Source organism: Diceros bicornis, chromosome 2 (assembly GCF_020826845.1).
Source record: "Diceros bicornis minor isolate mBicDic1 chromosome 2, mDicBic1.mat.cur, whole genome shotgun sequence".
NCBI classification, from domain to species: domain Eukaryota; kingdom Metazoa; phylum Chordata; class Mammalia; order Perissodactyla; family Rhinocerotidae; genus Diceros; species Diceros bicornis.
This window is the reverse complement of record NC_080741.1, coordinates 9108905-9134748: the sequence shown is the minus strand read 5'-3', so window position 1 is coordinate 9134748 and position 25844 is coordinate 9108905. Positions and strand designations below refer to the sequence as shown.

At 34.3% G+C, this 25844-nt stretch overlaps 1 long non-coding RNA gene across 2 annotated transcripts in view; it reads left to right on the top strand.

Annotated features, from left to right (window-relative positions):
* LOC131412023 (uncharacterized) overlaps window positions 1-25844 on the top strand; it is a 77126-nt gene that overhangs the window by 33697 nt on the left and 17585 nt on the right. For both annotated transcript variants that reach the window (XR_009221690.1, XR_009221691.1), the window contains exon 4: window positions 6355-6403. This is a non-coding gene — a long non-coding RNA (uncharacterized LOC131412023). The remainder of the gene's footprint in view (window positions 1-6354; window positions 6404-25844) is intronic.

Here is a 25844-nt window from a genome sequence, read left to right as displayed (position 1 = left end):
AGTCCAGTAACTAAGCAAGTCTGAAGTCAACTAATTATAATCCTGCCTGGTACTCCATTAGTGTATCTCACTAATGCTTTATCAAGTGAAGTACTTTAGCTTGTACACTAGCTATAGCTAAAGTACAATAGCTAAGTACTTTATGAAGTACTTTTTTAAAATTACAAATACCATAAAACTTTATACACCTGCTCTCTCAAAGGAAATGTCAACACCACTTTTCATCCTGTAGTCACTGAGTCTACTTAAAAATGATGAATTCCTGATGTATTTTATTAGACTTTTCTAGTTGAATCTCTAATACCTGCAGGTACCATGTGGCTCTATTCATCAAGAGAAGGATTCCACATTAGTCTTATTATCAACTCTTTATCTCCAGCTTTCAGGGGGCAACTTTCAATACGATCCTTGATCTGAATTTCTCTTAAAGCATTAATTCCAGTTTGCTTTCTGAGATCTCTCATTTTGCATTAAATACCCATGGGATACAATTTTCCTCCAATTTAGTTTGTTGGTTGTATCTATTTTTTTTACTTTAATATTTTTCACCTGGGTCTAGTTTCTTCTCTAATTTTATGCCTCTCAGACTTTAGTGTACATACAAATAACATGGATATCCTGCAGATATGGCTTCAGTGTCCAGAGAGTAACCTGTGATTCTGCATTTTTAATAAGCTCCCAGGTGATGCAGACGCTGCTGGTCCACAACTATAGTTTGTTTAGGGGGAAAATTCATCCACTTTTTAATGTCGTTCTGCTCTTTTTTCTAATACTTACGTAATTTGCTTTCCGACTTTCCTAATATATGATGAATACGCACACACACACTTATTTGTTTATTTACTTTCAGAATATCTTGGCATTAGTTTTCCATGTCTCATTTCTAGTGTCAAAATGACAGCTGTTACTCTACACGTCCCGGGAGATCTGTACTACAGGAGAGGAATCTCAGAATTATGAATCCCAAAGCTTGTATTGAGCAGCTTGCACAGCTGCCCGTCCACCTTCCTAGAGAAGCAGAGAGACTTTATTGTTCTAATGAAAAACAATGACAACAACAAAATATCTAGTTTTCTAAGTCCATTACCTTTTGGAATGTAAATGGCTCTAGAGGTGATGAATCTGAAAATCTCTCCTGAGAAATTCACCATCTCCAACTTTCAAGATATGATTATCATTCAATCATCCTTTAACACCACTTGCCAGTAATTTTGATCAGAAAGCCCTGGCCTTGAGGATATGTGAAAATATTCACGAAATATTAACTCCCAGAAAACATCTTTTTCTTTTTCATTTCTTTTTTGGGACGTTAGGTATTTTAGGTTTCAGAATCATATTCATTAAATAACATATTATCATCACTGTTACTATTCTGTACCTTCTCTCGTTTTTCTTTTTCTTTCCTTCCTTCCATTAATTTTCTCTTTATTCTCCATTTCCTTTCCACTGAATGTCCATAGTAAACCATTCTAACGAGTTTAATGTATGCCTTTATTTGTGTATGTTCCTATAACGTTTTAAATGCATGTATTTTTGAATTAAGGTATAATTTAAAAGAGTGAAATGGAAAATTCTTAAGTGTACAGTTCAGTGGGTTTTGACAAATGCATATACCCTTGTAAATATTCCTCTATCAAAATATAAAATATTTCCATCAATACAAAAGATTCATCTGTGTCCTTTCTCAGTCAGTCTTGGTGAGCTAGCCGGTCCCTCCCAGAGGCAAACAGGCAACTGCTGTTCTGATTTCTAACGGCATTGATTAGTTTGCATGTCCTAATATTTCATTTAAAGAAGTATGCACTTAATTTGTGTCCACATAGAGCTCTTGAGATTCACGCATGTCATTACGCTTATCAACAGTGTGTTCCTTTCTAAAGCAGAGTAATATTTTATTGTAAAAATACATAAACGTTTGTTCATCCACTTTCCTTTTAAAAGATATTTGGGTTGTTTCAGTTTGGGGCTATTATGGAGAAAGAATATTAAAAACATTCTTATTCAAGTATTTTCTTGGTTAAATACATAGGAGTAAAATTTCTGGGTAATAGGGTAAATATATTATAGCTTTATAAGAGTTTATGAGGATTCCATATGTTCTACATTCTCAGCAATACTTGGTATTGTTAATCTTTCTTTCTTTTTCCTCTTTGTTTTAGCCATTCTAAATTGTATGAATGGACTCATAAAAAAATACTTTATTGGCTAATTTTATCTTTATAATTCTAAAATACCCTATCAAAGAGTATAGAATATTATTATTTTAATTTAGATAAATGACTTTGTCTTTTAATTAGTCTTTAAAATTCTTCTTTTTTTTCATTCCAGAGTGGACTTAACGTGATGTTAGTTCATGTCTAAACACTTTCTTAAGTTTTGCTCGTATGTTAATGATATCTTATGTTTTATTACATTATCTAGATAGATATCATTGATATACAGAAATGTTTGTAATTGACAACTTTGTATGATATCAAATAATTTGTTATTTTTTTGTTTTTCTCCACATTAGTAATTATATTAAATAATGATAGCCTTATTTCTTAAATTATAATGATTACACCTTTTTTATTTTTGTTTCTTGCATCTATTTGCCAGGTATGCCAGGACTCTGTTAAATAGTAGGGTAATAGTGGTCATCCTTTCTTATTCAGTTTCAAAAGACAATCACCTAAAGTTTCTTCAATAATTATATTTGCTTTAGGATTTTGGCATACAATCACTACTAAGTTAAGGAAGTTTCTTCTATTATACTCTGAGAAGTGTTTTCTTTTTAATTAATATAATCAAAAGATTTTAATCCTTATAAAAACTTTTCCTTCAGCTATTAGATACTCGTATGATTTTTCCCCTTCAGATAATTAATAAATTGAATTACACTGTTAGGTTTTTTGACATTACCCATACTTCCAAATTTGAGATTTAAGTTAATCATAACACAGCAGTTAATAAATAATTTCAAGTTTGATTTGCCAATAATTGATTCATTATTTTTAGATCTGTACTCAGTTGTGTCATTGGGGTTGTCTGAGTTTTGGTACCACGGTCATGCAAGCCTCATCTAATGGTTTTGAGGACTTCTCTCTCTTTTTTAAATTTAATATTTGGAAGACTTTATAGGGTATTTGTTGGAGCACACTGGTAAACTTATCTAATCCTGAGACTTTCCTTGTGGGGTATTTTCATATGCTGATCACATTTCTTGATGGTTAGTCACTTCTTGAGCGCTAGTCATGTCTTTTCTTTCTGTGTTAAATAAACTGGCTTTTCTCTGCCTTCTGGTTGTTTGAATGTAATATACTCTCTGTCTAAACTTTTAGTAGAACTCTAGCTATTTTATCATACATTCTATAGTCTTCCCCTGCTCCGTATGAGGAATTCTAATCAACCCTTATTTATATTGTCCAATATTTTTTTAATTTGAGCCTGGTTTAGCCACAAATTTGATTTAATGCTTATTGTTTTTATTAAATCTTCACACGTTGCCCCTTCTATATTCTATTTTATCTCTCTAGATGTAAGTAGACGTACTTTAGATCTTCCCACGCTATCCTTCATGTCCTCTATCCTCTCCTTTTCTATTTGTCTCTCTGAACTGGGTTATGAATGAATTTACTGAGGTCTATATTACAGTTTATTAAATTTTGTTCAGCTTTGGTTATTCTAAAATTTTTTTAAAGACTTCACATTTATTTATACTCTTTTGTCCTATTTTTTAAAGTTTTTGTTCATTGCTTTGAATACATCAACACAGTTATTTGATATTGCGCATCTGAAAATTATAGAATATGATGTCTTAGAGGGTCTGTTTCTGCTTTTTATTATTTCTGCTGCTGTGTCTTAACCCAGGTACCTAGTTTTTCCAAATAATTTGTTAGGTTGCCTGTTGTCTGCTCATTTTCCTTGAAATATTTTCATTGGGACTACTTTATCACCAGAGAGGATCCACATCTGTTTATGCCAGATGTGCAGGGGCACTACCAACGTCGAGCCAGTTTAAATCAAATTCTCCATTCAGGGTGTCTTAGACCTCAAAAGTAGCACGAATTTAGGCATAAAATCCCACAAGAGCATACTTTGAGCTGTGATTTCTCACGGGAGATTCCAAATCTCAAAGGATTGAAATCGTCTATATTATGTCCTCTGATCACAGTGAAATCTAGTAGGAAAACAATAACAAGAATAAAAAGCACCTTCATGTTTAGAAATTTAGATATCAAGATAAATACTTCTACAAATATGCATCAGAAAGGAAATCTATATTGAAATTAGAAAATATATCGGACTGAAGAATAATGAAAATATCCATATCCAGCACACAGATAAGATCATTTCAAAGAAAATATACCATTATAAAGGCACATATTAGAAAAAGAGAAAGGCTGTAAAATCAATGAGTTACTTCAAGAAGTTATCAAAGAAAAAGTCTAAACCCAGAGAATGTAAATGGAAGGAAATATTAAATATAACAGCAGAAATTAATGATGTATATCACAAGCTACAGAGAGAATTAACTTGGACAATACCTTGCAAGACTGATCAATTAGAAAAAAAGAGAAAACATAGAAACATTGTCATGAATACAAACGGGTCATCACTGCAGATAATATTACAAAAATCATGAGAGTATATTCTAAATAGTTTTGTGCCAAAATTTTTTTAAAAATAAAAGGGAAAGACTCTAGAAAAATAAAACAACAAAAACTGACATAAGATAAAAAAGAAAATACGAATAATTCTATAACTGAATCCATAATTAAAAACTTTCTGTATGACTAAAAGTAGGCAGGCTCAAATTACTCAAAATCTGAGGGATTTAAAAGAAGAAATATTCACTTCCTGCTCATGGTACCTGTCCCTCATGGCTTGTTGGGTTGGAGGTTCTGCGCTACATCGTCCTCCCCTAAAGATCGAGGCTTATGGAGGCTCTAACTCCGCACTTCTGTGATGGGTGTGCCAGGGGAAGAGAGCTCTGTAATATCTTAACTGGAAATTTGGTGCTTCCATCTGAAAAAACCTCTATTATGTTCACTCATTTCATTCACCAGGAAGACAGAAGACTATATCTTAATTCTTGGATTCAGAAATGTGAAATTCCAGGGACTGCCCTCATGGCATAGCAGTTAAGTGTGAGTGCTCTGCTGCTGGTGGCCTGGGTTCGGATCCTGGGCGTGCACTGATGCGCGACTTGTCAGGCCATGCTGTGGCGGCATCCCATATAAAGTAGAGGAAGATGGCACAGATGTTAGCCCAGGGCCAGTCTTCCTCAGCAAAAAGAGGAGGATTGGCATGGATGTTAGCTCAGGGCTGATCTTTCTCACAAAAAAAAAAAAAAAAAAAAGGAATGTGAAATTCCACCATATGCCTATGATTTCATTAAATGTACATTCCCCAATTAAAAAATTTAACAGTACAGTAGACACAAAATGGATTCAAAAATGTAGAAAATGTAGATAAAACAAACCCATCTGGTGTAACTATGCTAATGATAAAGTTTAAGGCAAAAATAGTTAATAGAGACACATAAAAGAACATTTGAATTAATGTCAATGAAATAAGATCAATTTACTGGGATAATATCACAGTTTTAACTATGTATGCATACAATAACATACATTCAAAATAAGTTAAGTAAAAATTTACTGAACTGAAAAGTAAAATAAAAAGATCAATAATCATAGGAAGAAACAGTATATTTCATTCAATAAATGACAAGCAGAAAAAAATTAAATGGAATAGACAGATTTTATGAAAAATATCACTTAATAAAGCAATCTACTAGAAATTATAAAACATTGTATTGAACAATGATAGAATATAAGATTTTTTTCAGATAAATGCAAAGCTTAAAAAAAATTGTCCTGTATAGACAGTCATAAAATAAACCTCATCTTAATTCCATTAAACTTAAATTATCCAAAGTATTTTCTTTGACTAGAGTGGAATAAAGTAGAATCAATAATAAAATGACAAATAGAAAGCTCCTAACTGATGGGAAATTAAGGAATACGTTTCTAAATAACTTATGGGTAAAGAAAAATGTCACAAGGGGAATGAAAACCCATTTTGAGTTAATTAATATTAAGTTATGATATGTCAACACTTGAGGGATGCACCTCAGCAGTATTTAGAGAAAGATTTGTTCCCTAAAGTGCATACATTAGTGAAGAAGAATGTCTGAAAAACATTGATGTAAGCATCCACTTCGAGAACCTTGAAAAAGAAGACAAATGAAACTCAAAAATAGTAGAAAAAAGGAAGTAACAAAGTGAGGCCAGATATCAGTGAAATAGAAGGCCTCAGCTGAGAACACTGAGTGACTCTGCCCTTCATGTGTCTCTCATTCTCTTGCAGGTTAACCTGTGGATGATTCTCATGTCAATGGCTGAGAGCAAAAACAAAGGTAAGCACAGTCAGGCAAGTGCATTCAAGTCTCTGCTTAAATCATTTTTGGTACCATCCCATAGTGGTCTCATAGCCGAGCCAGAGTTAGAGTTGAAGGGCACTAAAAAATTACCAGGTAAAAGCATGGATACAGGGAGAAGTGAAACATGGGTGCCTTCAGGCAAAATTAACCTGCAGAGTTAGATATCCATATAACTGTTACGGGTGGAAATGACTGGAAGGGATACAGACTGCTTTTGGAATGTTGGTAATATTCTGTTCCGTGATCAGACTTTTGTTTTCATAGGTGTGTTAGTTTGTGAAAATTTATTGAGCTGTATACTTATTTGTTGCATAGGACATTTAAAATTTTCACTTTAAATAAACCACAGTAAAAAAATTTTAAGTGAAAAATATAATTTAAAACTTGACATATTACCATATTACCACAAGGTTTATTAAATTTAAAAATAATTTGAAAACACAATGTGTTAGTGAGGATGTGGGTAGGAAATCTCATGCTCCTGATGGCTCTTTTCCCTGGTTACAGATAATTTGTGCAACTAATTTCAAAAGCAGATTTCTACTATCTACTAATACTGATACATATGCGATGTGACCTTGCAACTTCACACCTAGATATAGACAAAAAAACAATTACCTATGTACACTAAGTAATTTGTACAAGAATAGCCATATCTGAGTCACTTAGTAATAACCCAAAACTTGTAACATTCCAAATGTACACTTAGAATGGATACAGTGTGATACAATGATACAGGGGCATTCTCTACTGCAATGAACGAAATACAGCTACACACAATAATAGGGATCAGTTTAAGGAGGATAATATTGAACCAAAAAATCCAGGCCCAAAAGAGCATATATTATGTTGATTCCATTTAGATGAAGTTCAAAAGTCACCAAAACTGAACAAAAGTCTTAACGGATGCCTGTTGAGATGGTAAAACTCTAGTGAAATGCGTGGACATCATTACCATAAATGTCAGCATGCTGTTAACTTTGGTGGTGGTGGTGGTGGTGGGGTGCAATGATTGAGTAGCCACCACACCCCCCACTGCAAGATGGGCTTTGATGGTGCTCATAATATTTTCTTTTCTTGGTTGGAGGTGACATGGGTTTTGCTTTGTGATAAATTATTGAGATTTACATTTTTGTTCTATTCACTTTCCTCTCTGTGTAATTCTTTTACAATTATAATGGATAAGAAAATCAAGTTAGTGGTTGGCATTTTGGGGAAGAATAGGCATGAAGTTGGATAAAGCTACTCTGAGCTCATCAAAAATACAGTTAACAGGGCCAGACTGGTGGCATAGTGGTTAACTTTGCTCGCTCCGCTTCGGTGGCCCAGGGTTCGCAGGTTCAAATCCTGGGCACAGACTGACACACCGCTCATCAAGCCATGCTGGGGTGGCATCCCACGTACAAAACAGAGGAGGATGGGCACAGCTGTTAGCTGAGAGCCAATCTTCCTCAGCGAAAAGAGGAGGATTGGCAACAGATGTTAGCTCAGGGCCAATCTTCCTCACCAAAAAAAAAATACTAGAAACATTTCAATTTCCAATCTGTGTGTTTATTTTATTATTCTTCTTTTAAACCCAAAATGTTCCCTAAATACACAGGTTAGTGTGTATGATATATTTCATAATAAAATAAAATTTAAAAGAACGTTTAGTCATGTATTTGAGTGTTAAAATGTGTCTTTTTGCAAAATGCTGCAATAATTTTGCAATTCCTCTGAAGTGTTCAAATAATATAATCCAATCATTCAATTTATATGCAAGTTGAATAATTATAATGACATATATGCAAATGCAATTAAGCGTGCTCATATATGCAAATAACTATAACTTCCAACTTGATAAATATTTCAATAATTCCATAACAAGGGGAACATTTTTCAGGAAATGATTGCCTACTGCATCTTATTGAAATTTATTATAATTTAAAATTTTTTTTATATATTTTGAGATGGTAAAGAAATTCAAGTTTTACTGGAGCTCTTTTTACATCCTGCAACAATTATCACTGTAAAACCTGGATGGTCAGAAAGATTTAGTTGTTCAGTTAATTGTTTGCATTAGATCACCAACCTTACCTGCAGCACTCAGCTCTCAGCATTGACAAAATTCAGTCCCTGTCTCTCCATACCCCAATCATTTCTATTTATTTACTATCTATTATATCCAGGATTTTTTATATGCTTTTGCCTCTTTCCCATTGATTTTGCCACACATACTCATTGTAACCATTTCCTTCCTAACTTTTCTTGTTTCTATACTTCTGCTCTCTTTCGATTTATTCACACTTGGTTTTTTGTTTGTTTCTTTTCTCAAACCTTAGGCAGCCCAGATATTTTTCATGGTTCTTGATTATACATAAAACACCATGGATTCTCTCCTTGGTGCTAAACCCAATTTTATCTTGATTGTGTCCAAAATAATGAGAACAATAAGTTAGAAACAAACTTCATACCTATATCTTCCGTTATTTAAATATAATTATGGAGTCAGATTTTTAATTTTGAAAGTGTTGTAAATGTAAGCCAGAACAAATTAAATGTATTACATTGTTAACAGGCTTTATTTAAAGAATTTTGCTTCTAAAATGCATCCCATGGCTTTTATTAACATCTTGGGTAAAAAGAATAATAATAATAGAGAAAAGCTATGGATTAAAATCTCGTCTAAAAAATTTAAATTGCACATTAGCATAATAAAATTTCAGAGAAATTGTTCAGCAAAGAAATCTGTTCAATTTAGGTGAACACAAGATTTTCTAAATTTATTTGACAAATAATCTGTTATTGCATAAATCTGCTTAGTGATGTCCCAACTGATATATTGAATGGTAAATGCTGACTTAAGTCCATGAATATTTTCCAATAATTCTTTAGTCTCTTGCTAATATTTCAAGTACACAATTTGGACCATGTAATAATGGCCATGATTTAGTTAAAGCTCACATAACTTATATAAGGCTAAGCAATGTCCTCAGATCAAAGATCCTAATAGTATAGTATTTTGAATTTTAAAATTTTATCATAAAATCTTATATTTTACACAGTACCAAGTAATAAGTTGTGTTGCAGACAAATAGTTAAGATACAGACAGAGTGACAGGAAAATCGTCTATTAGACCAATTATGAGTATGACTAGAATCCTTTTTGTTTTGACAAATAAAGTAGAAAAAGAATAGGCTACATTTCTTGACACAAATACTAATTAATTTGCTCCACCTATAAGAACTAAATTAAAATTATAACACAAATTAAAGCAGCAATTAAGCTAACATATATAATTATTCATCTTTGAAATAAATGAAGTTGAAAGAGATGGATCCTGCTCTTGATGCCCCAGGGCAAATTATTTAGATAGTTAAAAAATCAATTAAAAATAGTTAATAAAGCCTGAGTGAAACTAGCTTGTTTTTATAAAGAAGAAGAAACTGTCATACACAGTTGATATCCTTCTGTAACAGAATTAATGATAAACAGCTCACCAGGAAGTGCTCTCTATGGGAAATCACATCACTCATGGATCACTGTTTTTTCCCTAAGGCCTAGCACAGTTTTGGACACTGTGTAAGTGCTCAATAAAAATACATTGAATTAGTGAACAGACCCGGTAATCAAAACAATGACCAAATAAAATTACCTTGCTTCATCCACATTTATTATTCTACCATAGAACATACTAATCAATTACCATGATGAGGTAACTAAAAGCCACTAGGTATGTATATGTGTGTGCATGTGTGTACACACATACATATATATATATATATATATACACACATACATACATATGTATAACAGCATAAATATCTGGTATGTTGAGAAGCATATGTGATACATGCAGGCAGTAACAAAGTTCTCTCAGGAGTGAACTATTCTTACCAAGACAAATAAAATGTAAAATCTCAGCATGTAATTGATCAGAAATGGAATAGACAGAATGGTCTAGTCTTATAAAATGCTTTACAGTAAATTGATTGCAGATGTTAACGTGGGAACCGCAACATAGAGTCATTTGGAAGTCTGGCAGGTCAGCCTTAGAAGAATGAAAGACATGACATCACCAAAGAAAGCCCTACCAGCACCTGCCCAGACAGTATGTAGATATCCTGTCCAGCAAACATGAGCATGTTTTGCCTTAGTGTTTCACATTGTGAGGAAGAGCATAGAAATCATCCCACTTTTTTTGTTTGAATCCATGATCATCAAGAATTGTTTGGATAAATTGACTTCTTGGACAATTTGCCTACATGTAGACAATGCCCTCTTCAGATCAATGCAAGATTTTGGTCTTCATGAAATATCCATTTACAGATATCTGTATGTCAGGCTCATAAATGATTTATAGCATTCCATTAATTCTGGACAGAGATAAGATTGAGTTTCGGACTATAAATCTGAGAAATAGATCCTAGAAAAACATCATTTCACCAAAATAAATATCATCTGGTGTGGATCTGACTAGACAATAGCTGGACTTCCTGAATGACCCCCCTCCCCTACCTCTGACCTCCACCTAAAGAATACTCCATCTGCTTCTGTGTCTTTTCCTTTTTTTAAAACAAATTTTATTTTTTAGAGTAGTTTTATGTTCACAGCAAAATTGAGCAGAAGGTGCAGAGATTTTCCACATACCCCTTGCCCCTGCATACACACAGCCTCCCCTGCTATCAACATCCTGCACCATAATGACACATTTGTTACAATCAATGAAACTACACTGACACATCATTATCACCCAAAGTCCATAGGTTATATTAGGGTTCATTCTTGGTGTTGTACATTTTATGGGTTTTGACATATGTATAATGAAATGCATCTTCCATTATAGTGTTCTACTACAATGAATAGTTTCACTGCCCTAAAAATCCTCTGTGTTCTACCTGTTCATCCCTCCCTCCCCCTAACTCTTGTCAACCGCTGATCCTTTTACTCCTTCCATAGTTTTGCCTTTTCCAGAATGTCGTGTAGTTAGAATCATACAGTAGTCTTATCAGATTGACGTCTTTCACTTACGTATATGCCTTTAAGTTTCCTCCATGCTTTTTCATGACTTGATAACTCATTTCTTTTTAACAATGAATAATATTCCACTCTCTGGATGTACCATAGTTTATTTATTCATTTACCAACTGAAGGACATCTTGATTGCTTCCAAGTTTTGGCAATTATGAATAAAGCTGCTATAAACATCTGTGTGTAGGTATTTGTGTGGACATAAGTTTTTAACTCATTTGCGTACATAGCAAGGAGCTCAACTGCTGAATCATATGGTAAAAATAAAAGAGTAATCGTATGGTAAAACTAAAAAAGTTTTGTAAGAAACTGCCAAACTGTCTTCCAAAGTGACTGTATGAATTTGCATTTCCTCCAGAGTTGATTGAGAGTTCCTGTTGCTCCACATCCTTGTCAGCATTTGATGTTGTTGTGTTTTGGGTTTTGGCCAGTCTGATAGACATATAGTTGTATCTCATTGTTGTTTTAATTTGCATTTCCCTGATGACATATGATGTTGAGCCTTGGCTGAAGTGAGTGGCTTTGCACAAGGGTATGAGCCCTTCCCGAGGCAGCCCACATCCAATAAATGATTGGCACTGTGGGAATAATAAGGCAGACCCTTTGCCCAACACAGGGTAACTCTGAAGTGCCCTATTGACTCAACTTTCCTGAGGCTGTGGCTAAGAACTTTGTTGAGAATGCATTGAAGCCCAACTTCTCTCTGTGCCCAATCATTTTTATTTCCCTACTCTTTCATAAATGCTGATAAGAAGAGCATGCCCTCATAAACTTCCTGTGTGTTAATCTTTGTTGCCGAATGTGCTTTCCAGGAACCAAATCTGTGATAGTTGGCCAAATTATGGCCTAAGTCCTCCTTGGGATGCCACTGTTTATGGGAAAAAATATTATTAAAGAGATGAAGACTTTGGTACTTGAGGGTATGTTTACTATGTTTTCAGGCAGTTAAAGACTTTGGATGCAGTAAAGAGTGTCTTGGCCTATATTTCTATGGTAACATTTTCTTGTTACTTTCCTATTATATTCATTTATTCAGTCATTGCCAATTCTGTTTCCAAATGACTTTGGTGGTTTTCAAAAGACTCCTAATGCTGAAACATAACTTATCTGGGAAAAATAGGTTGGAGAAGAGGCTTGAACACTTCCACACAAACCTGGAGTGCCTAAGGCAACTGCTAATCCTCCTTCCATCTCTAAAGCTTCAGAAGCTCAAAAATAAATGTTCCTGTTAAGGTTTGCTGAACAAGAATCTTAAATATCCTCCTGTGAGTTTGACTTGGAGAAAACAGGCTTGATTTACTGCTTCATATTTTAATAATTTGTGATTTATAATTAAGTCAAGATCTTTATTGTTACCCATTGAAATATGTCTACATAGAATAAACTTCCTTAAATACCATTTTAAATTTCCCCATGGTCCTGATTATGCTATAATTCTGACAAATCACAAAGACATTTTAAAATTCTGACTAATCCTTGTCTATCCTATGGCAAGTTCTTGCCCCGCCCTCTGCAATATCACGTCCTTGAATTTTAACTGGATTATATTTCATTTTCTAATTTGTCAGAAACTTTAAATTTTATTTGGAATTGTTATGTTACTTGCGATTTATTTTATTTATTCTATTTTCCTTATTTAAAATAATCATCCAGTTCTGTAACGAATATATCTTCCCTTCATCAAAAACATCATAAAAGAATTGTATGTTAATAGTCAATTGAATAAAACAGCTCAGGTAGTTATTTTAAAGATTTTATTTATTTATTTATTTTTTCCCCCCAAAGCCCCAGTAGATAGTTGTATGTCATAGTTGCACATCCTTCTAGTTGCTGTATGTGGGACGCAGCCTCAGCATGGCCGGAGAAGCAGTGTGTCGGTGCACGCCTGGGATCTGAACCTGGGCCGCCAGCAGTGGAGCGCGTGCACCTAACCGCTAAGCCATGGGGCCGGCCCGGTAGTTATTTTAGATACATATTCAGCTTATTGATAATCATTAACTCATGATACAGCTTGTGGCAACCTTGAAAATGTACTCTTCAGATTTCCTGCTCCAGGGAGCACAGTCTGCTGACAGCAACCCCTGCCACCTCCTTTGATCTGCCATCATGATCACCCAAGGCCACACTTTCCTGGGTAGCTCCCAGCTCCACTGTGGAGACCCATTTCTGTGGGATGCAGGAGTCCTGCCACGAGGGGCTTTGACTGGAGGATGCCCTGCTGATCTAGCCAGTGCTTTCTTAGTACTGTGCTACAGTCTGAGAGGCTTCCTACCCACCCCTCCTTCCCTCCTGCTCCTTTGCACATGTCAGACCTGCCTCGGGATGTGAAAACTCTCCCTCCCTACTCCTGCTTCTTCAATCTTACACCCATGACATTTACTGTCTACATTAGTGCATTAGGCAGTGAGCAGCGCTCAGGCCTGAGAGATCAGGACGCTACCTGGGAACTCTCCTTTGTGGAAAAACAATGCTTGCCAAATGGGAGTAGACTAAAGTAATGGGCGAAGTGATTTCATTTTTAAGGTTCAAAGTCTAAGGAAGTTCCCTGGCTATTGTAAAAACTAAGATAATTATCTAGCATTCCCTATGGTATTTGATTTTTCTATATTGGTTCATAGTACTTCTTTGTATTTTTTTTTATTGTCCTTTATTTATTTATAGTCCTTTATTAATTTTGAAGACTAATCCCTTGTCGTCTATATGTGTTGTTAATATCTTTTCTCAGATTTTTGTCTTTTAATCTCATTTTGTTTGGGAGCCTGTGCTGGACACATACTCATGTCCTGGCTTATTGCTCAGCAGAAAGGTGCAATACATGTCACCCCATTATATCACACTACACAGAATTTTAGTACTTATTGGAAATTTGAGGTACTTCTGTTATGAAAATTTAAATATGATATGGATTTGTAGACACTATTAGATCTTTTGCATGGTTCAATTTGTAAATTCAAATTTCCTATTTTTTGTCAAGTGTATGAATGATTTTAATTAGAGAGTTTCTTGAGTATACAAAATGAAATCTTAAAAAAATAACATTTTGCCATTTGATTTAATTATCTATGTCAATCTGAATACAAAATAAATCATAAAAATAAATTGAATGTTGAAATTTATATGAATCCATACACGTCTAATTATAATTTTGGGGGGTATTCATCAAAACAATGCTTTACTTCTAGATTATTAAATTATGTTATATATAGGCTATAAATGTAACTCTCAAAATAAATTTATAACTATGAAATGCATAGTGCTTTTAGAGAATCTATAGATTAATACGTAGATGAAGCAATAAAGCTATTAAAAACTCTGATGAATTAGTAGAACTGAGGGAAAGTACAGACTCCAAAAAATGCTCCAAGTGTGGTAAAGCTATTAACACAAATTTGTCTCTAACATAGCCTGGAATTCTCATTTTAGAACTGCTTATAAAGCCTTTTGTTGAGATGTTATATTTATTGGTCATAAGTATGTTAATGCAAATTATTTTCAATATATTTTTATCTCTATAAAATCTAAGATCAGCAGAAATGTGGAAAGTTATCTGGATTAACTTTCATATTTCTGTTTAATGTACTAATTCTGAAACACCATGATCTATTCTGGAAGACTAAGGTGATACAGGGGTATGACATGAGTGGCTGGGGCAGGGGGTAGGAGTACATGGAGGTTGGAAAGGGGCAGAAGAAATTATGTAGGAAGAGGCTAAAAACAAACATTTCTTATTTCTATAGTTAAGAGACTCCATTTCTCTCTTTTCTCCCTCATGCATCTTTTGGTAAGTATTATATTAGATCCAGGATTCAGAGGATCTATATCAGTAATTTAGCTCAGAAACAACATGGGTTAAATGGAATTTTGTGGAAAGCAACTAATAGACATAACATTGTATTGCACCTTTGAGAAAACATGTTTAGAATCTCAACTAACAGATCTATAAATAAAATTTTATAACAAAACATGTCTATAAACTAGGAGTTTTTCACCTAACTAAAATAAATATTGAAAGCAAGAGATGACTCTTTTAAACATTTTCTTTATATTTCTGAAATGTTTCAATTTATGTTGTGAAGCCTTACAGATCCCCTGAAGTATTATGAGAGTTTCTTCTCTCAGGGTAACATGTTTAGTGTGGGTTGCTATTGTGGCAAAATAAATGACATCTGAATGTCCTGGTGTTTAAAACTGTGGTAGCAAGGCCATGGGTTTGCTTTGTAGCTATGACTCAGCCATACTGTATAAAATGAATGTCTGTTCATTATATCTGCCTTAAAATAATATTTAAATGAGAAAAGGAAGCACAATTTTTAATAACCTCTTCAGATTTAATCTGATGAATTTGAAATATAATTACAAAGTAGAAGTATGAACTTTCTTTCTATTTTATTTGTAAGTTAACTTTGAAGAGGGAGAGAGTGTCCCATTTCAATCTCTGTTTTTGAAATATAGCATCTTCTGTTTAGGAAGTACCATGGACTCTTTCATGCCGAGGTTGTGTTTAAAGAAATCTCAGCTCGTGAATGATTGATCTTAAAGAATTAGAAAACATCTCTAGTGTGAGCAATTAGATCTCTTTTTATTGTTGAGTTCTGGTTCAATAGGCATGAAATTCTAGGGCATGGATGTGAGTTATAGTACTCCAGGGTCCTTACTCTGCTGGCAAGTTCTGATGTTTCCAAAATGAAACACCAGCTTCATATTCAAAACTCTCCTTTGTTCAACGATCCCTGTAATGCATTTTGATGTTTCAATCTCTCAAGTGTTGATTGAGTCTAGGTTTAGAGAATACTATGAAAATTGCCATAGATATTCAAAGAAAAAGACATCCAACGCAATGCGCTGTGCAAAGAGAGATGACTAGATTGATGCACAATTGGATACATTTTATGTAGATAATCAACTTGCTGATTTCAGCCACTATTGAGCGTTAAGAATACACTTTCCCATCCACTGAGGTTGCACATAGCCATGTGATTATTTCTGGCCAGTGACGTGTGAGTAGAGGAAATGGGTGTCACTTCTGAACCAGGGATTTCATTTTTGGTGGTCAATTTTCTTGCCCTCTCCTCTCACACTAGAGAATCGTGAAGTATGTGTTAGAGTGAAGCCTGCAAACATCCTGATTTTGTGAGTTATAGCAACGAGCAGAGGACCCCACTGTCCGCCCACGCTAGGCATGTAGGGTAACTAAGAAAGAAACCTTCTTTTTCTGAAGCTACTGGGCCCAAATCCTATAGTAGCGTAACAACCTATCCTGGCTAATATAAATAGAAAAGTGGAGACGGATACGCACATAATTATTGTGTAGGTGTTTTACGTAAGGAATATAAGAAAATATTTCTTCCTCCATAAAAAAGAAACTGTCTCTTTACTGGTTAAAATTTGTCACACTAATATTTTACGCTCTGAAAATCACGCAACTTTTTCTTGAATGATCTTTAAGTCAGTGTGGTAGGCATTTGCATATTTATGTGCATTAATAGCAGCTTATTGAAATACCAAGAATTGGGCTAAATTCGGAAAAAATTTAACCCAAGCTCTTTATTTCACAAAGTTAACTGAAGTTAAGAGATTTGCCCAAAGTTACCCACAATAATAAAAACGCATGATAAAAACCCAAGTTTTCTGAAAACCAGGTCATGGTTCCATTACTTACACCACATTCCCTGCATATCACCATCTAGCTGTGCATGCTGAGGGCAGCCGGGAACTTTGTACGGGAGAGAGTGTGTTGGACGGTAAGAACTTCTGAAGAGTGTATTTGGAGATAGAGGAGGAAGAGTTACAGAAAAGGAAAACGATAGAGCAAACTCTATGTCACAACACTTTTGGAGCAAATCCTTGCATTTTTTATATGCAAGTCACCCAACTTTTGTTCCAAAGGGTCTCAAAGGGGCTATACAGTCCTCAAGATCATATCTCACGTGAGTCACAACCTTTTTTTCAATTATTTCATAGCTATTATAAGTAAAATAACATATCAAACTTCTAAGCAGATTGGTGTACATTTCAGGACCTGTTCCACAAATCTCCAGGCAAAATTCTATTTTTCCCTTTGATAATTTCTGGGTTTATACGTCTAGCCTTTATTTTTTTTCCAGCCAATGTGTTTGATGTATAAGCAGATTTTTTTTTTTTGCTCTGAGCTTCTGTTTTAGAATAAAAGGTACCCTGATTCTTTCCAAGCATCCTGAAAATAATGACCTGGGACTAAATTAACATTTCTAAAAGTCATTGAGATTTTTAGATAAAATTCAATATAAATGCACCCAGTTAAATTTTATTACCACTTATCAAGATCAGGCTACGCATGGTGTGGTATCTGTGCTTTGTTTATCTCTGTTTTAATAGGCATTTCATTGACATTTTGATAGACTCCTCCAGTGCGCAGGGTTATTAAATTCCGTGCTTCAAGTTATTAAAGTCAAAGCATTGCAATTAAAAGCACTCCTTTGATCTTGCATTATTCACTTATTTTTAGCTTTGGATATTACAGTGGAAAATTTTAAAAAGCCAAAGATTTTAGATAAGTTTGAGGAGATATTCCTAAATAATAATAATAAACCTCCTACAGCTATTTCTTTAAAATTGCTGTTTGGATATTTTGAAGTGCAATTATCGCTGATTGTCACTAAATATATATATCTATTTTTCATGTTACCATTGTTTGGACTTGCCTTTCTTCTTTCTGGAAAGGAATGCAAAGTACGTGAAAATTACTGTTGACAAAGTCAGAAATTTTATATCCTCGCAAATGTGGCAAAGAATTCAACTTGAAATGAAGTTTATTTCACATGAAACTTGATTTTTACTTTATTTTACAAATATGATAGTTGATTCATTCTGTAACAATGAAACAGTGGGCTGACTGAAGTTCATAACTCGTATTAACAGCAATGATCCTCCCTTTCATTTTTTTATTTTTTTTTTTGTGGGGAAGATCAGCCTTGAGCTAACATCTGTGCTAATCCTCCTCTTTTTGCTGAGGAAGACCGGCTCTGAGCTAACATCTACTGCCAATCCTCCTCCTTTTTTTCCCCATAGCCCCAGTAGATAGTTGTATGTCATAGTTGCACATCCTTCTAGTTGCTGTATGTGGGACGCGGCCTCAGCATGGCCGGAGAAGCGATGCGTCGGTGCGCGCCCGGGATCCAAACCCTGGTCTCCAGTAGCGGAGTGCGCGCGCTTAACCACTAAGCCATGGGGCCAGCCCCTCCCTTTCATTTTTCAAGATTCCGCTCTGTCTCAAATTCTGTATTCTAAATTCTTTATGTATGGATGTGTGTGTGTTTGTTATGCTTAAACCTCGCAATAAATTAAGAGGTAGGTGGGATTATTTCCCCTCTATAAGTGAGGAGACTATGCTTAAATTAGCTAAAATCACTCCACTAGTATGTGGCAGAGCCAGAATTCAAATCCAGCTCAATCTCACTCCATACATAAGCTATGAGACTTCACTACCTCGCCTTGCATGAGACTGTTTTAAAATTATACTTAAAAACATTTATAATGATAATAGCTGATATTGCTAGAGCTTTTACTTTGTGCTTGGTACTGCTATCACTGATTCAAATGTGTAAACTCATTACATCTCACAAGTTCCCTGGGTTGTTTTACAGATAATCAATGGTATAGAGAGGCTGCAGAACTTGCTAAGTTAATACAGGTAGTGATTGATGGCGCCAGGATTCAAACTGGTTCCAGAGTCCAGGCTCTTAACCATCATATTTACTCTGACTCTCATTTTTATGGATGCCAGGTGAAAGCTCCCCTCAAGAATGGGAATATGTGACGTGGATTTTCTACCTGTTCACGCTCTATCTTGTTTCCAATCTTTGCAGCCTTCTTTGATACAAATCTACCCAGTCTCTATCTTTCATCTTGCCTGCTAATTCTTCTGAATGTGGTGTTGACCTGAAGTCCTGTTTTAAAAATAAAAGTGGTATTGAGGCCATGTGCCTCTTCAGTCAGTAAGCATGTCATGAATATATAGCAATTTCTGCCGAGGATGCAGGAGGGTAGAATTGTGGTTCAGTTGTCAATTAGTATAACAGACATAAATCATTATCTAAACTTAGAAATAATTTAAGTTGTTCATGTATTTATCTTTGATAGTATTAGTCTACCTCTGTCTTGGCACCTCAGTTAAAAATTGTAGGCTTCGACCTAGTCTTAAATATCCAATTTGTTCCACAGTCCTTGTTTGCCTGAGGATCTGCCTCAGAAAACTACTGCCCATTCTGAAGACCCATCTCTATAGGAATGGGATCTTGCCTTTTCTTGACATTCCTCTATCCTTAGCTTGAAGACAATAGCCCTTCTCTATGATGATGGCCTTCTACTGTGAGGACTACTTACCTGACTGACCCCGGGTCTTTACTTTGCATTTCACCATTCCCAAATCACATGCCTAGCTTGCCGGATTGAATGTCCTCCAGCAGTTCTGATTATGATCTCAATCTCATTGTTGTTTCAAGTGCTACTCTGATAACACAGTTCACAGAATTTTCATCAATCTTAGCATATGTTTTCAGACATAATAACTTGTCAGTGTTTGTTTTAAAATGTGCTGCTCAGAACCAAACAAAATATCAGTGCAAACCCCCAGTGGTAATTTCTCACTACCTCTGTGAACTTTACATTAGACTTCTATTACTATAGCAAAAAATGGTATTAGACTTTGTAGCAGCACATGTCATTTATGGCTCATAATGAATTTGCATTCATTCAAAATCCATACAGGAGTTGCTATAAAGACAACAGTTCTCCCTTATGCATTTAGTTAATTAAGTTTAATATCTAGATACATATTAACACCTTTATATATATTAAATATTAACAAATTATCATATTTGAATGTTTTTATCTTATACAATTTTTTAAAAATTCAGATTTTGTCAGCCACTTAGCCACTATCTCTCCTATATTTGTGTCCTCTGCGAATGTGTTGAAATTATTTTCCATTGGAAAAGACAGGGCCAAATCAGAGTTCTTTGGCATGCCCTGTCACCTCCTTCCAGCCTGACATTGGACCATCAATCAATTATCTTTAAACGCTAGTTGTCAACCAGACCACTGGTTGCTAGTGATGTCACTGATGCTACTAAACGAGTATTTGTTGAGTGTTTGCAAAGGTCCCAGTCCATGATGGCTTCCTCAGCTTGTTTATATTGAGAGGGTGGCTGATTTTCTGTCCAGGTACATAGAATTTTCAATCTCATCAAGTTTCAAAACAAGAGGTCAACACAGCATCTCTCCTGGTTGACATGTAAAGCATGTAACCTCATTTTTAACCAAATAGGAATGCAATGTTCTGGGCCTTTTCAAAGAACATGATCTTGAGATCATTGATAAATTGATGTATCCTAATATTAAGTGAATTAATCTTTGTGGAATATATCCTAAACAACATATAATTCTTACTGGCCCCCATTACTTAAGTAATAAACACTTGGAGTTTTCAACACATAAGTATAAGTTATATGAAACCCCTAGATTGTATGCAAATTTATATGAATATTCATTTTTGAGCAGAGTAACCATATCCATAATAAGATTTTCAAAACCATATGTGCATCAAATAACATAAAGAAGCTCTATAAGACTAGTTATTCTAAAATAGTTCTCTGAATTTAGACCCTCCATCAGTTTGCTAAGTGCTACCATTAATTTGTTATCCCATGGGATTTATCATCCTAAATGAGCATTGGTATGATTCCATGGAAGGACATTATATGAAATAGTTTGATGAAATTCATCATTCTAATATATAGCTGATAGTAAGACCATCTTTTTCTACTTAATACATGTTCTTTTTATGAGAAACCACAAAATAAATATCTGGTAGGTCTCAGACTTGAATAACTGTGCTTCTCCTAGGGGCATGAAGTACTTATTAATTTCTCTTTTGGGAGCTTCCCAAATCTTTTAACATTTTTTTTCTGCCTTCTCCTTGAAGTAGCTGCTGGAAATCATAAATTCTTATTTTACCTGAAGAAAATGTACAGGAGGCATGGATTTTATCTAATAACTTCATCTTTTATTTTCTTATCTTTTTTTCAATTACATGGTCTTTTCATCACTTACTTCAGGTGCTTATTCATATTTTATCTGTGTTGCATTAAATTATTTATGGGATAAAGCAGAGTGGAAATAACTAATTGAATAATTAGGCCAAGAAATAAATAAATGAACAAAGTGCCTATCATCTGAAGCATTTACACCAAGTATGAATCATGACATTTATTTGTCTGAATCAGTGTTATTCAACAAAATTTTCAGTGATGATGGAAATGTTCCATGCATGGATTGTCCTATATGGTATCCACTAGCCACATATGGCTATTAAGTACTTGGAATGTTGCCACTGCAAGTGAGAAACTAAATTTTTAATTTTATTTAATTTTAAGTAATTTAAAAATTTAAATGTGGCCAACGGCTCCTATATCAGACAGCACAGGAAATGACAATACTATTCGTTTTATAGGACTTTACAAATCAAGGAAACTCATTTTTGTAACTTAAGAAAAAATTTCTAAAAAACCACTTAGTTTATTATATTGCTTCAAAATATTGTCTCTCAAAATTGTTGGATTTAGGGGAAAGGTGTCAATAAACATGTGAAGTTCTTGTTGACTCACTTTTCTAGCAACGGAGTGCATTCCTTGTCAGTCGATTTGGCTGACTCATTTGTTGTTTTATTTTATTTTTTGTTTTTTGTTTTTTTTGTTTGTTTTAATCCTGAGAGAGATATCTTCCTTCTCTATTTTTGTCTGTGGTCATTCCTGACCGGAGGTTGGTGAGGTTCTCCTTGCTGCTGTGGTGGAAGCCATGTCCTTCCTATTTGTGAGGATACTGAGGTCTGGAGGTTGACCTAGCAGCTGAGCATTCACAAGCACTTTTTGCCAGATCTGGAGGTTTTTTGGCCAACAATGCCTTGATACCCATTGGCTCTCAAACGAAAGTGTGCATCAGAATCACCTGGAGGATTTGTTCAGAAGCAGATTGCTGGACCCCACCCCCAGAGTTCAGATTCAGTAGGTCTGGACTGGGGCCCAAACATTTACATTTCTACCAAGTGCCCAGGTGATGCTGATACTGTTGGCCCAAGAGCTACAACCGAGCGCCACTGTCCTGGATATCTACTTACAGATTTCACCTGCAGGGGAATCTGGACACTGCTCTCCAATGCAAGAAACCTTGATGAGTACAGGAAGAAAAGCATTGAGGAGATAATGCAGTGTAAACTCTGGCCTAGGAATTAGTATACCTGTATTCCGGTTCAAGTATTTGTTCTGGAATTTGTACATTTGTGCTGGGACATGTCACAGTATATTAGAGTGTTTTGTTTGATTGTGAGGTATGCTATATATAATACATAACTAATAGTAATTGACTTAAAAAGCTTGTGAATGATTTGCTTATATTCATATTTAGAATGTGGATTCGATGATATAATAATAATTTAAGGAAAATTTTTTTCTCATCCATTAGTCTTTAAGGTAACCTTATTAAAATTAAGTTTTTATCTTACTGTAAACAAAATATTATTCCATTTACTAAGTAATAATGACATTATTTTCAAGGTGAGTTCAAGAATGGAAATGGGAAAAACACTACAAGTGGCTAATAATTCAAAATTATCAATTGTGATTTTTCGTATGCACTCTGAAGTATAATATATAATAAGTGTTTGAAAACATTTCATATAGGTATATCCTCAAGAAAGTAATTGAAGCATTGCTTATAACATCATCAAACTGGAAACTTCAAAATGCATGCCATTGGGAGTTGTTAAATCAACAGTGAGATTTTATAAAATCATTAGGATTATTGAAGTAAAGTAAATACACAATCAAAATTTAGATTGTGTATGTGATATGTAAAAATTGCAATACAGTATAAATGATATGATCTTATTTGTAAGAATAGAAAATATGCTGTAAGATAGGTCGGCAGATAATATCTTAAGTGATAGACAAAAAGTAAATAAGTAGTAGCCTCTTAAGGAGACAAACGGGATGTGTGGGGGAGAAAAAGTATTTCTTCAGTGTACACATTTGTAAATTTTTGTCTTATTTCATAATGATTCAACGATCATTATCCTTTTCGGTAAATCTTTGTGACAAATATGAATTTACCTTAAGAAAATTTCCTAAGATTGTATTTCTAGGATATAAACAGTTTTGAGTAAAACATTCCTTAAGCAATGCTTTATTGATTAAGTTGCCACCAGTAAATACCTAATAGAGAATTCATTTACATCCATAAAAAATTCAATGTTGATTCTTTTCTATTTGATGTAAGGAAAAAGATCTCATATATAACATGCTTGTGAAAATTAGAGTGGTTGAACAATTTTTCACATATTTGAGTGATTTGTAATTCTTCAATTAATTTTTGTATTATTTATCAATTAGTAGCATTAATTTTCTATAAATATGCCACAAAACTTTCTGTATTTTGCTCATAAATTGTTAGAAGAAGAATTAATAATCAATAGACTCCTGAGGTAATTATTAGTTTATTACACATTAGCATTTAATATCATGCATGTTGGGAGATAGGGGATTAAACTTTATTTCATTTTCTGAATAGATAAAAAGTTTGTCCTTGTACCATTTTGTAAGTAGTAAATTTTTAGATATATTTGAATTTATTACTGAGTTTTCTATTCTATTCTGTTATGCTGTCTGGCTAATCTCACACCCGTATACAGAGTGGAAACCTGTTCACAGCTTCTATTTTTTCAGATTTTCTTGTTTTATCATTAGGTGAATTTTAAATAATTTTTGTTTAATAAAATTCCCTTGTGGTTTGAGTTATAAGTGTATGAATATGGAAAACAATTTTCAGATAATGATACCTTTACAGTATTGAATGTTCTCATCTCAGTCACATCTCTTCATTGGTATATTTTGTATTTCATGCATTTGGCTCAGTGTTGTTTTCTTCATATAGGTGTACATACTCTAGTGTCATCCTTAGATATTGTTTATATTTTAAAATGAAACAATTCCCATTGTATGTTTTTATTAGTCATTAGTATATATGTGTATATGTATTTATACTTACATATGTTTTATATCTTACCAACTTAATATCTAACAAATATAACTATTATTAAATTATTTTTCTAATATTATCGAATATTTCAGGCACATAAAACGGGTAACTAGCAGTATAATGAAGACTACAGTAGCCGCCGCAAAGCTTAAAATTTAAACTATGCCAGATAAAAGTGAAACCGCCTTCTAAACCCCTCCCTCATTAATTGCATTTTCTCAATTCTCAGAAGCGAACTCTACCTTGGTCTTTACCCTTTGTATACATGCTTGTCCCTTTCCATAGTCTTATGATCAGTGATCTTCAGAATGCTCTTTAGAATAACTGCTAAACCCCCTGGGGAGTTCTGACTCTTGAAAGATTATATTATGCTCTGAAAGTTAAGTGCTAACTATATTTTGTTCTATTTGATATTTGGAAACATGTACATCTTGTATAATGTAATCAATATAACTAAAATTATGATTCTAAAAATGTATTGCTTAAAGGGATACTAAAAATAATTTCCCCCAAATTCCTTGGTTTAAAGATCGGGAAAATCATGTCCAAATAAGTAAAGTGACAGCTCCTATCTTTTAGAAGTTGCTAATTACAAAGTTACCACTAGGGCTTGGCATCATGATTCACTACCTTTTCCCTGCACCAAATTCTGTTCTCAGAATAGCCATATTATCATAAAATCTTAATCCTTAAGTAAGAAGATGATGGTGAGGTTATACAGTGCATATGTCACCCTATATTTCATTTTTGGTACTAGGAATGACTATATTTATCTTGCACATTGTACAGATATTACAAAGTGACATTTATTCTCAAAGAAATGCTGAGATTTTCTTTTTCTCTTTTTTTTTTTAATTAGTAGCTGAACTGGAAAATGCAAGCTGTCAAATATGTGTTTCTTTTTTGATATCCTACATAGAATAGCTTCCTACTAATTACCTGGTAGCCACCAACTATCGGGATTACATTAGGAAAGGAGGGCTGAAAATATTCTATACTTATTTTGAGAGGCAATAGAAATACCTAAATGAATCCAGAGTTTGGTTTGTGTGTTTACATGGAAAAGTGATACTGTGTTATAAAATAATCTAATTTCATCTTGAATTACTGAGAAGTTTAGATATTCATTCATTCCAATAAGAAAACTCAAGAGGGCCGGCCCCATGGCTTGGCGGTTAAGTGCGTGCGCTCCGCTGCTGGCGGCCCAGGTTCGGATCCCGGGCGGGCACCAACGCACTGCTTCTCCGGCCATGCTGAGGCCGCATCCCACATACAGCAGCTAGAAGGATGTGCAGCTATGACATGCGACTATCTACTGGGGCTTTGGGGGGGGAATAA